We start from the raw sequence: 16355 nt of genomic DNA on the forward strand, positions 1-16355 counted from the left end.
CTAAGATGAAAGAAAGGGAAAGACCCAAGGGTGACAAAGTAAGGGTTTTGCAGTAGAGGATTTGAAATGTGACGCACAAGATTTCCTTTGATGAAAAGTCTCAGGAGGCATCACAGAGGCAAAGTAAAGTCATGTGCAATACCTCAAAATTTGTATACTGCCAGAATTCAAATTCGTGAAAATAATTGTGGTGTCACTTTCTGGGAATTCAATCCCTAATTTCAAAATACTGTTAGGATTTTCAGACAATTTACCTCATATAATATATAAGAATATAATAATATAAGAATATAAATGTTAAGGATTTCTGTGAAATTAAATATTGTGGAAGTGTATAATTACGATTACATGTCAAGACAAAAAAGATAAGGATAATTAAATTTAACCTGATTCATAATGACATCTATAATTCAAGTAACACGTACTTGACTACAGATTTATCTGATACCATGTATCTGCAAAATATTCTTAACATTTCGCACTGTAACTTAAAAGGTAAAAAAGGTTCTCTTGTAATAATTAAACTTAATAAAAGAAAAGTACCTCATAATTGTAAGTCGTCTATGAATAAAACAGTTTTGCTTCTCCTGTGAATTAGGGTGCGATAGAGTTGCGAATTACGTGGTATGAATCTTGGTAGTCGGAGCGGAAATCCAACTGTTATCTCATGACAGCTCTTCATTATCTTACGTTTGGTAATAATTTTGCAACAAAGAAAGATACAACAAAGGAACTTTGTTTCAAGTACTGTTAGGTGAGGGTATCCGTATTGCCATTCAACATATGTATACCGGAATAAAACGTGCTGGACATCAGCGTCCGCTGCTTATTGTTGGGCTAGACAAAAGAGCACATGAAGAGAGATTTCATGACGCTGTCGAATCACCCGCGCTCCAGTTAGCAGAAGTTCGATGTGGAGGTGGAAGTTCCTTCCAATGTCACGACACTATCTTCCCACTTAGTTTCGGAGATCACTGGTCTCGCTTGAAATTCTCATCCTGTGAGACACGTATCAGGCAATGATACAGCTTACAGCGCAGTATCGCAAATTTTTGACCTGGGTTTCTCCCATTCTTGAAATATGCTGATATCATGCTATTCCGACTCTAAGCTGTGTTACATCGACACTGATATTTGCTGAACATTGCTCCCAGCTGCAGTTGAATTCGTCGATGTTCGACCAAAAGGTTATATCTCACAATACTCTTCCCATCCATTATTTTCCTTAAGGCTGGTCACGCCTCGCAGCCAACATATCGCCATAAAACATATCTGTGTCGGTGCGTTGTAAAGCAAGATTATAAAAACGTTTTGCTGGATTTGAAATGAAATAAATTCAGAAGAAGAGTAATTTTATAGAACATTGATAAGTTTCTGAAGTTAATGTCGGTATTTCCTGCAATAAACATAAGAGTAGAATGACTTTTCTCTACAGTTGGTGGTCTGAATAGGGCTACACTTCTTAACTTACTATGGCCATACTAAATTTTATAAACCCAAAAAATAAATACATTTTTACCTCTAAAGTTGTTGACAGAAATATCAAAACCTGGTAGATGCACTGATCAGATTCAAATCTGTCATAACGTTTGTCTCTACGATATCTGAATCGGTTTAATCAGTATAATATATTCCGTGAACAATTTGTGCACTGCTGGACATTAAAATTGTGGCAGCAAGAAGGAAAACTTCATTGACCCAACAGTGAGAAAATGGGGAACATGGTTGGACAGTGATGTGATTGCAGTACTTTTTTGATGATGATGATGAAGCTTGTTTTTTAAAGGGGCCTAACATACGATGTCATCGGCCCCACAGTAGTTGTTCAACCGACTGGTAGCACGTTCGCCAATGGCGACACTGATATGTGGTATATAAGTGGAGATCGTGGAGTCGTTTTGTTTCCCCGTCGTTCGTGTGCACTGACGGAGTTAGCATCTCGTGCCGAAGAACACGGTAGTCATACTAACAGGTTTACACTTTTGACCGCGGAAGAATCGTGGCTTATCGAGGTTGTGAATTATTCTACCGTAAATTTGGTTCTCGCAGTGGAAGAAATCCAATCACAGTGAAGCGGATATGGGATCATTGTGTCAAGGAGGGACATGTTGAGCGACGTTCAAGAAGCAAACAGCCCCGTCGCAACAACGAGCGCGAAGAAGGCCATAATTCGAGTATGAGGATTACGAATCGTGTGGCCAAATCCAACAACCATCACTCAAGATTTCAGGCATATCGCACAATCTGTGGCCGCAAGCAAGATTCGTCGTTGTCTGCATCAGTGGGGCATCTTATCGAGGGATCCATTAGTGCGGCTGCCATTGACTGCTTACCACTGCCACCTGCGACTACAAAGGTGCGTGCATCATCGAACCTGGAGGGACGAATAGCATGCCATTGTCTTCTCCGTCTAATTCCGCTCCTGCTTGCAACACAAGGATGGTAGAATCCGTGTCCGGTGGCACTGTGGCAAACGTCTGGCCGAGTCCTGTATTATGCACCGTCATACCGGTCCGACACCTGGAGTTATGGCATCGGGTACCATTGGATTCCAGTCCTGATCGAGCCTGTTCTGAATTTCCGGACAGTGACCAGCAACCATAACAATGCCGAGGTGTTGTATCCTGTAGTTTTCCCTGACATTCAAGGCCATCCTGCAGCCCTGTGAAGTGAAATGGCGTATGGCTTATAGTGCCGGGAGTGCCCGAGGTAATGTTTGGCTCGCCAGGTGCAGGTCCTTTGATTTGACTCCCGTAGGAAACCTGCTTGTCGTGATGAGAATGAAATGACGATGAAGACGACAAATACACCCAGATCCCGTGCCAGCGAAATTAACCAGTTATGGTTAAAATTCCCGACCCTGCCGGGAATCGAACCCGGGACCCCTGTTACCAACGGCCAGCACGCTAACCATTTAGCCATAGAGCCGGACTGCGACCCTGTACCACCACCCTGTACCACAATGGGTGACGGCATGTGGCACACGTCATCCAACGGTTCTTGGATGACCACCATGTCACATTGCTGCCTTGGCCGGCGCGTTCACTGGATCTTTCATCTATCGAAAATGTGCATTCCATATTCGGATGACGACTGCCTTGCCACAGGACACTTGCTGCGACAACGGATAAATACTGGGCACGCACCGAAGCAGCGTGGGTGGATGTGCTCCATGTGGACATACTAAGCCTTTTCCTCTCAATGTCGCATCGCGTCGCACCGTTTCTTCCCGTCCATGATCACACAGTACTAATTTATCCCTGTTCTATACGGCATACTGGGCTGCAAGAATAATCACATTACCTGTGTGTGCCTCGGGATCCCAAACAAGCGGGATAAGCTGCGAAAGATGATGATCATGATGATGATGATTATAGTTAGTATTATTTGGCATCTAGTAACAATAATTTGTTATTTCATGTATAATAGCAATATACTCATACTTCCGTGGGTACGAAGGTAGAGCAATTGGATTTTGGGGGTACGTCAGTCAAAATGTTTGAATACTACTGGTTTAGTGGATGTAAGACGTTTCATTTTCCGTTTATTTTAATTATGCAAGCTTTAATATGAATTTTATTGTTAGAGAGAAGAGATGGCCTAATTGCCTTAATCTTGCGAGTTAAATATATTCTATTCTAGTGCTTCTTTTATCGAGCGTGTGACTGCGCGTAATGGATCACCTAGCTGTCAGCTTGCCTTCGGGGGAGAGCAGGTTCGAACATCACTATCGGGAGCACTGAAGATAGTTTTCCGTGGTTTCCCATTTTCACACGAGGCAAATTATGAAGCTGTTTCTTGATTAAGGCCACAGACGCTTCCTTACCACTCCCATCCCTTCCCTATCCCATGGTCGCCGTAACACCCACCTGTGTTGCCACGAGGTAAAGCAAATTGTAAAATACTGATGGTTTTAACCCTCTAGAGTAGTTCGTGATTCAGTGAAACAAGACAGCATACGGCTGGCGAATAAAGCACGTTTGAATACATTCCTTATTCCACTGTAGAGAACGACTCGGCCCATTTTCGAAATAATCGGAGCACTGAATTTGAAATGGCTGTAAGTGTACGATTTTTCGTACAAAAGAGAGTAGTTCCTTTTAAGCTAGCACAGTTATCGCCATTATTTCAGCAGATATAAACACTGATAGATAGTTCTGCAAGGCAAATCATGAGCCCTTAAGTACCACTAATTAAAATGAAGAAAAAGAATTACCATATCATTAACGGTTCACGGGTTGTTTGTGCTGGACTTCTAGCGGAATAACCCTGAATATATACTTGGTGTTATTTTGGAGTTGAGAGGGAGGCCTGAACACAAAAAGGACACTAATGTGTCTCACTGAGGTATAATATCTGTCTTCTGTCAGGTTCCTTGGTTGAATGTTCAGCGTAGTCTTCTACGGTTCAAAGAGCCCCGGGTTGGAGTTCCAGCCGTGTTGAATTTAATCGTATATGGTTAATTTACATGGCTCACACACAGATAGGTCTTATTGCGACGATGGGATAGGAGAGGCGTAGGAGTTGGAAGGAAGCGGCCGTGGCCTTAATTAAGGTACAGCCTGGTGTGAAAATGGGAAACGACGGAAAACCATCTTCAGGGCTGCCGACAGTGGGATTCGAACCCACTATCTCCCGGATGCAAGCTCACAGCCGCGCGCCTCTAACCGCTCGGCCAACTCGCCCGTATGCCTAACACTACCACCCACTATAATAACTCTCACTTTCCCAGTCTCCGTGGTCTGAGGGTCTGCCATACAAGGGCTGCACCAGGTTAAGAAATAACCACACGAAATTATCATCATCATCTACCTTCTGAACGTTATTCCTTCCTTCCTTCCTTCCTTCCTTCCTTTTTTGCTAGGGGCTCTACGTCGCACCGACACAGATAGGTCTTATGGCGACGATGGGATAGGAAAGGCCTAGGAGTTGGAAGGAAGCGGCCGTGGCCTTAATTAAGGTACAGCCCCAGCATTTGCCTGGTGTGAAAATGGGAGACCACGGAAAACCATCTTCAGGGCTGCCGATAGTGGGATTCGAACCTACTATCTCCCGGATGCAAGCTCACAGCCGCGCGCCTATACGCGCACGGCCAACTCGCCCGGTCCTTCCTTCCTTAGCACAGCATGAAACGTACTGGGAAAGAGAGTGAAGAGTGGAGGTCTGCAGTTGCACCTCGACACGACACTCATTTCGATTTCGTGGCGTACATCGCTGCTGGGCAAGTCTGGCCATTTCTATCTCCCGGTTGTAACTCAGCGCAAGTTTTTTTTTTCTATTTGTTAGGGGCGGCGACCTATAGAGATTTTTGCCCCTACTTGCACCATGTGATGTGAACCTGCGTGTAACTGGAATGTAGGAAGTGTAGAGTGTTGAATGTGAGGAAAAAAACGTTTAGGACGACACAAACACCCAGTCCCCAGGCCAGGTATATTAATCATTTACAACTAAAAACCCCTAATCCAGCCGGGAGTCGAACTCGGGGCCGCCGGGTGACAGGCGGACGCGTTGCCCCCAACACCGCGCGGCCGGCCAGCGCAAGTAGTTTCTCTCGCGACCAAGCATATTTTTTCCTGCTTCAGCGTCAGATCGGCCGCCTCTCTACATATTCACGCCCTTCGGGGTGGCTTATTTAACATCGTGTACAGAGGAGTGTTGGAACTGCAACCATTTTCAAAATTTAGAAGCGTAACTGCATGATGACAGAAAGGGACATCAGTACTCAGTCTCAGTATTTTAATCTAGTGAGTGAGTTGGCCGTGCGGTTAGGGGCGTGCAGCTGTGAGCTTGCATTCGGGAATAGTGGGTTCGAACCCCACTGTCGGCAGCCCTGAAGATGGCTTTCCGTGCTTTCCCATTTTCACACCAGGCTGTACCATAATTAAGACCACGGCCACTTCCTTTCCACTCCGATCCCTTTCCCATCCCATCGTCGTCATAAGACCTGTCAGTTTCGGTGCGACGTAAAGCAACTTAAAAAAAAGTATTTTAATATCGTTAAAATATATGATACTGTACCCGTTTTCATACCTTGAGTACGGATTCTGAGAAGAGTACGAGTACTCCACCGTCTAATGAAAATGAGATCTCGAAAAATCAAAACATGAAACAACATTCGAGTATCCCAAAGTCCCGCCTATGCGTAAAACTCACAATAAATGACTGAAAATTGTGTAATCATACACATTATTAGGGATTTTCCTGCCATAGTCTGATACAACTAAATTACAATACCGAGCGAGTTGGCAATGCGATTAGGGCCGCGCAGCTATGACCTAGCATTCGGGAGATAGTGGATCGAACCTAACTGCCGGCAGCCCTGAAGATGGCTTTCTGTGGTTTTCCATTTTCACACCAGGCAAATGATGGGGTTGTTCCTTAATTAAGGCCACGGCCACTTCCTTCACACACGTTCATCTTTCCTATCCCGTCGTCAACGTAAGACCCATCTGCGTCGGTGCGTCGTGAAGCAAGTTGTAAAAAGACATAGTCAAATACAAGCAAAATATTGTGACTCAACAGCTGAATTATAGTCAGAAGTCGGAGTTACGATGCTGGAAGAAGAAATAACACTAAGAAAACTGTTTTCAAAATATTTTATACTTTATATTGTTATGAAAAGGAATACTCAATAATTCAATATTTACTGAAAGTAAAGGTATTGAAGATATTAAAGTGATTAATGAAATATTAGACATAATGATCACCAAATTAATTTTAATCTGACGACTATGTTAATTTGGTCATTTACTCGCGGTTTGTCCATACCATACGTACTACAGTATTTTACTGAAAAAATATCTGGCTATATTTTACTTAGTAATGAAATAACTAAGGAAACCCATGTTGATGTAACATGGAAAGTTATTTCAGTGTTAGTCGTCTTTTCTAAATCTAACTTTTATAAACTTAAACTATGTTCCGAACTACAACGTCAGATTGCATCGTTAATGGGACATATTTGGACTGGCTCATTTTGAAAATCTAGCATAATTTCGCTTCATTCACTTATCCTGGGAACGTCGACATCTGGATATAAAATGTTATGAGTATTTCCTTCGTCAATGTTTTAAACAAATTAGAACAACATGTACAATAATAATTTGTGATAGATGCATTTGATTATGTTTGCAATATGGACTGAATATCTCATTTGTCAAACTAATTTTCATTGAAAATAAATGCCTGAAATCGTAAGGTGCGGGTGTGGATTTGAGGAAGTTGGTCCACGGTATAAGTTACGCTGCACCCGTTAACTTCTGGGGAAGTTCTGGGAAACAACAGATGAATATTCCCAACTCTAGAATACGAAATAATGGACTTCACTGTAGTCCACTAGCCCTTGTTAATATTTCTGATTCAATATGAAAGTTATAAGTTATAAATCTTTCTCTCTTATCATCTTTCCATTCCTTTCTAATTGTTTCCGGGTCGTGCTATTAGAGGAATTATTCAGGTCTACTAAAAGAATAATTAAAATTGATTCTCGAAATGTAATTGAAGACTAGTAGACTTCATATAAGTTAAAAGTGACACGTTGTCAACAGTCCAAATTAATCTTTCTGTGTCAATAGCTTAGTGGAGAGACCGATTAAAATAATAATAATAATAATAATAATAATAATAATAATAATAATAATAATAATAATAATAATAATAATAGTAATAATAATAATAATCGTGGATCCAATGTAACAAACTAATTAGAGCTGTATTAGTTCGTGAAAACCAAGACATTCTACAGCCTTGTGGTAAGTTGCTACAATGTTGCTACAGTCGTTGTTGTTGTTGTTGTTGTTCAATTTAAGGGCTTGGGATATTGATTTTAACGGACTTAAGATTATGTGCTTTTGTAATAATAATAATAATAATAATAATAATAATAATAATAATAATAATAACAATAATAAAAATAATAATAACTGGAAGGCGCTGGCTTTCTGAGGCAAAGTTGAAGGATATTCCTGTGGGATAAAATTCTGGCAAATCAGCATTTGCAAAAATCGCAAAGAGTAGTTCGTTGGACGTAAAACTAATAGCACTATTATTTATAATTATATGCACACAATGACCCTTTAACAGTCAAAGGTTTTTGGATATATTACATTGCTGAAATTTTACCTTGAAAGTGCTTTTTCATGCCAATATTCTCGATACATTTACTCATACGAGAGTCACGTATGAAAACTGTATACGCCGACAGACGACGAGTGGTTTTCCTGTTCTGTCAAAAAGTCTTCTGTAGAAAAATATTGTCTTATGACATGTATTTGCTGCGGCATCCATGCTAGGGTGTAAACTTGTACTTTCTTAGACCATAGTTAGAGGCAACGTAGTCTTAATCTTGACAAAGTTTCCGATGTTTGCCGGAAGTGATGACAATATTGGTCATAGCTTGTCTCACCACAGAATCGACCGACTCGTCACCACTGAATATTCGGTGTATTATTCCTATAGCCCAACTCCCCCCCCCCCCCCAAATTCCTTTCTTTTGTTATTTTGTTTTACGTCACACCGACACAGATAGGTGTTATGGCGATGATGGGATAGGGAAAGCCTAGAAGTGGGAAGAACGCGGCCGTGGCCTTAATTAAGGTACAGCCCCAGCATTTGTCTGGTGTGAAAATGGGAAACCACGGAAAACCATCTTCAGGGCTGCCGACAGTGGGATTAGAAACTACCATCTCCCGGATGCAAGCTCACAGCTGCGCGACTGTAACCGCATGGCCAACTCGCCCGGTCCTTCCTTTTCCTAGCCATTTCCTATCCTATCGTCATTGAAAATCTATCTGAGTTACTGTGACGTTAAACCAATAGCAAAATAAACCTAAAATGGACCTGTATGGCTTCAGAGGTCCGCCTCTGTGGTGTAGTGATTAGTGTGATTAGCTGCCACCCCCAGAGGCCCGGGTTCGATTCCCGGCTCTGCCACGAAATTTGAAAAGTGGTACGAGGGCTGGAACGGGGTCCACTCAGCCTCGGGAGGTCAACTGAGTAGAGGTGGGTTCGATTCCCACCTCAGCCATCCTGCAAGTGGTTTTCCGTGGTTTCCCACTTCTCCTCCAGGCAAATGCCGGGATGGTACCTAACTTAAGGCCACGGCCGCTTCCTTCCCTCTTCCTTGTCTATCCCTTCACATCTTCCCATCCCTCCACAAGGCCCCTGTTCAGCATAGCAGGTGAGGCCGCCTGGGCGAGGTACTGGTCATACTCCCCAGTTGTATCCCCCGACCAAGAGTCTGAAGCTCCAGGACACTGCCCTTGAGGCGGTAGAGGTGGGATCCCTCGCCGAGTCCGAGGGAAAAACCGAACCTGGAGGGTAAACAGATGATGATGATGATGATGATGGCTTCAGAGACACATATCTAACTGATATCAAGCAAGGACATATTACCATTAATATTGTGCATTTCCTTGGCTGAATGCTGAGCATAGCGGCCTTCTGTTAAGTTAATTCTACTGTGGATTCGATTACCGGTCCAGCCGAGGATTTTAGGCAGGTCTGGTAAATACCTCTAGCTTGGTGTTCGGGGCTGTGTGTTCGTGATCGGCTCTTATTACATGTCTTCATCTACATATAGCGCATCACACGGAAGCATGTAGTAGTGAGTACATTCTTCCACATAGGGTTTGAGCCAGGAAAGTCATCCGACCGTCAAACTGGGCTAAATCTATACCAAGTGCCGTCCGCAAGTAATTGGAAGAAGGTCGGGAAGGAAAAGAAGCAGATGAAGAAGAGAAACAGTAAATTGAATTCAAATATTTCAGCATTATTCGAACAGTCAAAGGTATGTTTCACATCTGAGAATATTCTTTCCTGTAGTCTGTCTCTTTCACACGGTAACTTAAAAACGCAAGCCATATGTCTATGGGGTAGTTCCTTCAATTATGATTACTGTGGGAATAAACAAGAGAGCAATTCTGTACCTGAGTGGAGAAACGTGAAATCGCAACTCAAAGCACTTGTAAGAAATGTGCAGTGAGTTAATGTAAATTTAGAGCACAAACATTCGTTAAATCTGCGTTAGAGTAAAGAAGGAATATCGTTGTTGCACCTAGAAAAACCGCTACCTCTAAACCCCATGGCACTACAGCCCTTGAAGGGTCTACCGAGCGACCGCTGCTCAGCCCGAAAGCCTGCAGATTACGAGGTGTAGTGTGGTCAGCACGACGAATCCTCTCGGCCGTTATTTTTGGCTTTCGAGACCGGGGCCGCTATCTCACCGTCAGATAGCTCCTCAGTTCTAATCACGTAGGCTGAGTGGACCTCGAACCAGCACTCAGGTCCAGGTAAAAATCCCTGACCTGGCCGGGAATCGAACCCGGGGCCTCCGGGTAAGAGGCAGGCACGCTACCCCTACACCACGGGGCCGGCTCAGAAAAACCGCTAAGTGATAATATTTCAGCTTAGAATTCTGACCAGAAAGGTTCTGTCAACTATGTTTCAGTATTGCCTGAGCTCTTATCAATGAATTTTCTTTCTGAGTGATACTTGTGTTGCGGTCAGTATTACTACCCACCACTTTGTCGAGGCGCTACGACAATGGGGCTAAGTAAATATACAACTGCAGATCAGTATTGTCATGGATAATCATGAAGTGTTACAGTGAACTTCAGACAGTGTTAAGGGCACTACTCATACTCTGTTTCATCGTCAATAAATTGCATATTTTCACTCTCAGCTGTGTTATTTGAAGCCTTACATTTCTTGTAAGAATCATGGTAAACAGGAGGAATCAGTGACAAAATTTCAGTAGGTAGGTTCATAGACAGCCTGTTGCAGTGGCCGCAGTAGTACCTAGGATAGCAGTTGTGTTAACATACCGACTAGGGGACTCGGCAACACGAGACCGAAGAGTTGAAAAGCTTTTGTTCCATACCCGGGCAAGATTAGGCGGGTATCATAAATTGTAACGTTTTCTCTCAGGTCGGGTAAATTTGTATCTGTGATGTGATTTACGGAGAAGGCGAGGTGCGTGCGGCCGTGGCCTGTAATATGAACTGTCCTGGCATTCGCTTTAGTCCAGGAGAATGGAAAATCACAGAAACCAAAGGAAACCAAGTATATCCTAATCTTATTTAAACCGGGCGAGTTGGTCGTGCGCGTAGAGGCGCGCGGCTGTGAGCTTGCATCCGGGAGATAGTAGGTTCGAATCCCACTATCGGCAACCCTGAAAATGGTTTTCCGTGGTTTCCCATTTTGAGACCAGGCAAATGCTGGGGCTGTACCTTAATTGAGGCCACGGCCGCTTCCTTCCAACTCCTAGGCCTTTCCTATCCCATCGTCGCCATAAGACCTATCTGTGTCGGTGCGACGTAAAGCCCCTAGCAAAAAAAATATCTTATTTAACACTTACACGTGCAAGACGCGTCCAGACTTGCAACCGAACCTCGAAACGCAACCGCGGCGCGTTCCTGTCTGGACGGTCCTCCGTAACTTATTCGCGTAAACATAACCCGTAACATGAACAATACGGAACGAGGTTCGCTGCGTTCCACTGCTTGCCGGTTTTCCTCTGTCACATCAAACGGCTGCGCGCGTGCAAGTTAGAGCAATCTTGACGTACACAAGATCGGCGCTAACACGCATTCGCCTCTCTCTGTTTGATCAGTACACATGGAGTGAACCCAGCAAAACACGTTGCATTTTACAGAAAGTTCGGAGTTACAGAACTGATCTCCTCTCAAATATTGATCATGTATTCAAAGTCAGTTGGTGATATTCTGGTAATTTTTTATGGTGTCCACTAGCTGTTTGAAACATATGTTAACCAGGAAATAGCAACCACCATGTGTCGTCCTACGTGTATATAATTGAGTTTGCATAATGAAAATAAATATAGGCTGCTGCAGCTACCTCCATGTCGGAAAACTGCATCATGACAAGTAGCGGAACGGTGGTAAGTTACGTATTGCGGACTGCCGCGCTGGGTGGTAAAGTTTATTCGTACCCACGGCGCGTAACCTTGCCCCGTTTAATCTTGACGCGCGACGTGGTTACGCTGCGGCGTTCGGTGTGCATGTCTGTACCCGCCCTTTCATATTGCTGTCCTTTATTTATAATGATTTTTCGATTATTTTTCACCGACTCTTGGGGTTTTCGTGATCGTTTCTTCACTTTACCTGCAAGGAACTTCATTTTGCTCGACATCAACAGCGTTTGCCACTCCACTCGTTACGAATTCAATGCTCCGATTGTCTGGAATATGCCGCTCTTCTACTGGAACACAGCGCAGCAAGGGATTGTCTAGAACAAAACACTAAATATTACGACCAAACGACACGCCCCACATCGAAAACAGGGTTTTTCAGCTTCTTACTACATAGCAGCAGAGTACATTTCTCGTAAAGTAATACCCAGTTAGATGGTGAGTTCCACTGAGATGCAAAGGTGAGAGGATTAAATCTGGAGAGCCGGGCTGAGTGGCTCAGACGGTTAAGGCGCTGGCCTTCTGAGCCCAACTTGGCAGGTTCGATCCTGGCTCAGTCCGGTGGTATTTGAAGGTGGTCAGATACGTCAGCCTCGTGTCGGTAGATTTACTGACACGTAAAAGAACTGCTGCGGGAATAAATTCCGGCACCTCGGCATCTCCGAAAACCGTAAAAGAGTAGTTAGTGGGACGTAAAACAAATAACATTATTATTAAATCTGGAGAGGCATATCTCTCTCATGGCGTGTCCTCTCTTCTTCCCTCGACGGTGGCGCATCGAACACTGGTGAGTAGCGCTCCACATTTCTGGTGTTGTTGGTGGTGAATTAGTGAGACTTTGAAAATTCTTGCGAATCAGATTTTGGTATTGTTATTCATTGGCGCTGAATAATAAAAATACGCATAAGTGTCAGAGTGATTATTTTATGAATAAATTGTCGTATTCAATAAACTGTACGCTTTAGTTTAAAGCACACTTGAAAATATTGTTTCCTATTTATAGCATGATTTGAAATAAATTCATGTTTTTCTGTTGTAGGAAGTATGTATTGTGCTTACTGCACCTATTCATGCGACTCTTGAAGTATGCGTTTGAATAAAAAATAATTACGTCTAGCCCCTTTAGACACAATGCTGCGAAAATAATATGGGACTCCATTCAAATACTATTTTTTTCTTCAGTCTGCTTTACGTCGCACCGACACAGATGGGTCTTATGGCGGCAATGGATTAGGAAAGAGCTAGGAATGGAAAGGAAGCGTCCGTGACCTCAAATAAGGTACAGCCCCAACATTTGCCCGAATGCAAGCTCACAGCTGCATGCCCCTAAACGCACGGCAAACTCACTCCGTCAAATACTAGTAGATGTCAAAGATGGTCTGATACCTTCCAGGAAGAGGCTCAATAACGATGCATGACCTCCGCAAAGAACATGTCCTCGGACACTCCCGGCACTAAAAGCCATACGCCATTTCATTTCATTTTACCTCCGCAAAGAGATGTTTAAGAAACGGGTAAATAAATTGGAAGGTGAGGTACGAGCACTGAGATACGAAACGGAACGAATGGAGAGATTAATGGCGAAAAGCGAGATCTATTAGCCGTAGCAGCCAGAAATATACTCAGATTGAGTCTGATTGAATTAGCTACATGTTCTGAAACGATAGAAGGAGACGTTGCTCCTCATCGGAGAATATAGACCATTCTCTATGCCCTATTAATGCCGGTGATCAAAAAGCTGGATTTGGTGACAAGGATGATGAATTGAAATCGGCGATGTAAGCATTTTTCTTTGAAGTTACAAAATGCGCACCTCCTACCATTAATCCACATAGAGAAACTTGTTATTGGTTTATTTCTTAGGAGCTAGAGTAAGATTCGATCATCAGTTCCGTTTATATCTGTTACCATAAAATACTAGTTAACTTAGGTCTTTCTAGCGTCTGTGGCAATGTATGGACACAGATTTCTATTAACTGCTTCTTAGACTTGAAAAAAATGTCTGTACCAGCATATACCTGGAACGTGTGTGGAAGACAAACCACTCGGGATATAAACAAGTCCAACTAGAAATTGGAACCTCACATCTCCTAACGTTGTACTCTCTCGCAGAGCATAATAATAATAATAATAATAATAATAATAATAATAATAATAATAATAATAATAATAATAATAATAATAATAATAATAAGAATAAGAATAAGAATAATAACTAGTAATTACGAACATGAAAGTAGTGAGAATGCTTACTGGTACAAACAGGTGGAAACAATCGTAGGAGGTAATAGGAGTGAAGAAATGGTGGGGTCATATGAGGCAAATGAAGGAGGATGGCCGTGGAAGATAACAGAAGGAGAGTTACTCCAAGTGGACAATGATTAGACACAGTTTTAATGATTTAGAGACACGGCGGATGGAAGTAAATGAGACCACAGAACTACATGCAAAATTGCGGATTACTAATATGCAGAGTTAGTTGAAGGAGGGCTTACGGAGTGAACACTGAAAGATATAGAAGTGAAGACTCCACCTCCAAAACTGCTTACATCCTTAATAAACGATTTTGTAAAAATCGTGTAAAACTGATAATTCCTTTCCTTTAAGTTGGTAGTGGCCAAATTTTTCGGTTTGATAGCTGAGTGAACACGTATTTATTAATCATAATTATGAAAACCAAGGCTCGATATTTGCGACATTATTAAAGATTTTTAGTAGGATGCAGACAGTTTTATAATTGTACTCTGGAATGAGAGAGTTTTGAAAATGACTTTCTCATTTAGATTTAAGTATTGTTATGTACATCCCTGTAATCAGAAATCATGAAGTTGAAATGCTATTATCATTACGATAAAAACGGTCAGATATTACAATAGCTTTCTGAAACTCAAACTTTGTTTATAATATTAAGCACGCGTTTTCAGTAACAACATAGTTATTCTGAACATTAAATCAAAATTAACACAACATTTCAAATTTGTGGGCATCGTCCTCTTCCTCGCGGTCTTCATTTGAGTAGGCTTATATCTGAAAATAAATAAATAAAATGTAATGAAAACTCATATTATTTTGTGTTATTTATACCAACTATTCTATTTACATGAAGTGGTTTAAAGCACTAGGACACCTTAGGACTTTAAAAATGATAGGTACCCTTTCTCACATTTCTCTTTGTTTTCCCTCCATTTTGACCTTGTAGGAAAAATTAAAAGAAGGATGTAGAAAGCTTTGGAACCCAAACAACAAATAATAGTAATCTTGCTTGTGGATTGAAGATTTTCTGGAAATAATACATTGCAGGGAAGTAGAGAGTTTTGAAACGTTACGTCATCTTTGAAGCTGAGTTACGCAGGGAAAGAACAAGTTTGGCCATGAAATGGTTAAGAGATTTGTTAGAATAGTTTATTGAGAGATTGAAACCGCCATTACCTCACTTTTTTGAAGGTGGAAGGGAGCAGTTTTTGGAGTGGAGTCTTCATGTCTACAATAATGATGATAATAATAATAATAATAATAATAATAATAATAATAATAATAATAATAATAATAATAATAATAATAATGATAATAATCCGTCTACTGGGCTGAATGATCAGCATACTGGTCTTCACAGAGACCCACTTTTTTATTCCTGACATCATCGGTACTTTTAAGTACGTATGGTTGATCTCTCCGGCTCGGGTATTGGGTGTCTGTATTCGCCTTAAAAAACTTCCCTTCATCTGCACACAACACACCCCACTACCAACTACCGCGGAGAGATACAATAGTGAATACATTCCGCCACGTAGAAAAGGCATCCGACCGTAAATTTAGGCATATGGCCTGTACTTTACGTACCATCCTGACAGAAAACCATTCCATGGTCGTGCAGAAGAAGGGTTTGACCCTATTCCAGATGATAAAAAAGCAAACACATGTCCTCATCCCAAGGTGGGGCAGCTCTTTTCAGGCAACCCCCCCCAATGGAGATGAATTTCATGTTCCATTCCAACCACATATCAGCCCTCCTGCCATTCCTAAAATTCTGGCAGTACCGGGAATCGAACCCGGACCCCGAAGGACGGCAGCTAATAACATTAAACATTATGCTACGGAGGTGATTCCACATGATTAAATCTTTATAAAATTCGTAGCTGAGCAGGAAACGAACCCAGACCATTCGAACAAAATGCCAGTTTGGAGTTTCACGTCACTGTTGGTATCGTGATCACAGCTATAAGCCCTGCAATTTTTATGTGGAACCTGTACAAGAGCAGCGAACCTTTTACTATCATGAGTACGACTTGGGTAAGCCCGGAATCGAATGGTGACCGTCTTGACGAGAAGCGAGTATAATTCCTCTCAGCTATCACGTCTCCAGGTCATTCGAGTGGATATTTCTGTCCTGAATCGTAGACCCCATTGTTGGTGAAACGTTAGGCTC

This window comes from Anabrus simplex, chromosome 2, assembly GCF_040414725.1.
Source record: "Anabrus simplex isolate iqAnaSimp1 chromosome 2, ASM4041472v1, whole genome shotgun sequence".
NCBI lineage: Eukaryota > Metazoa > Arthropoda > Insecta > Orthoptera > Tettigoniidae > Anabrus > Anabrus simplex.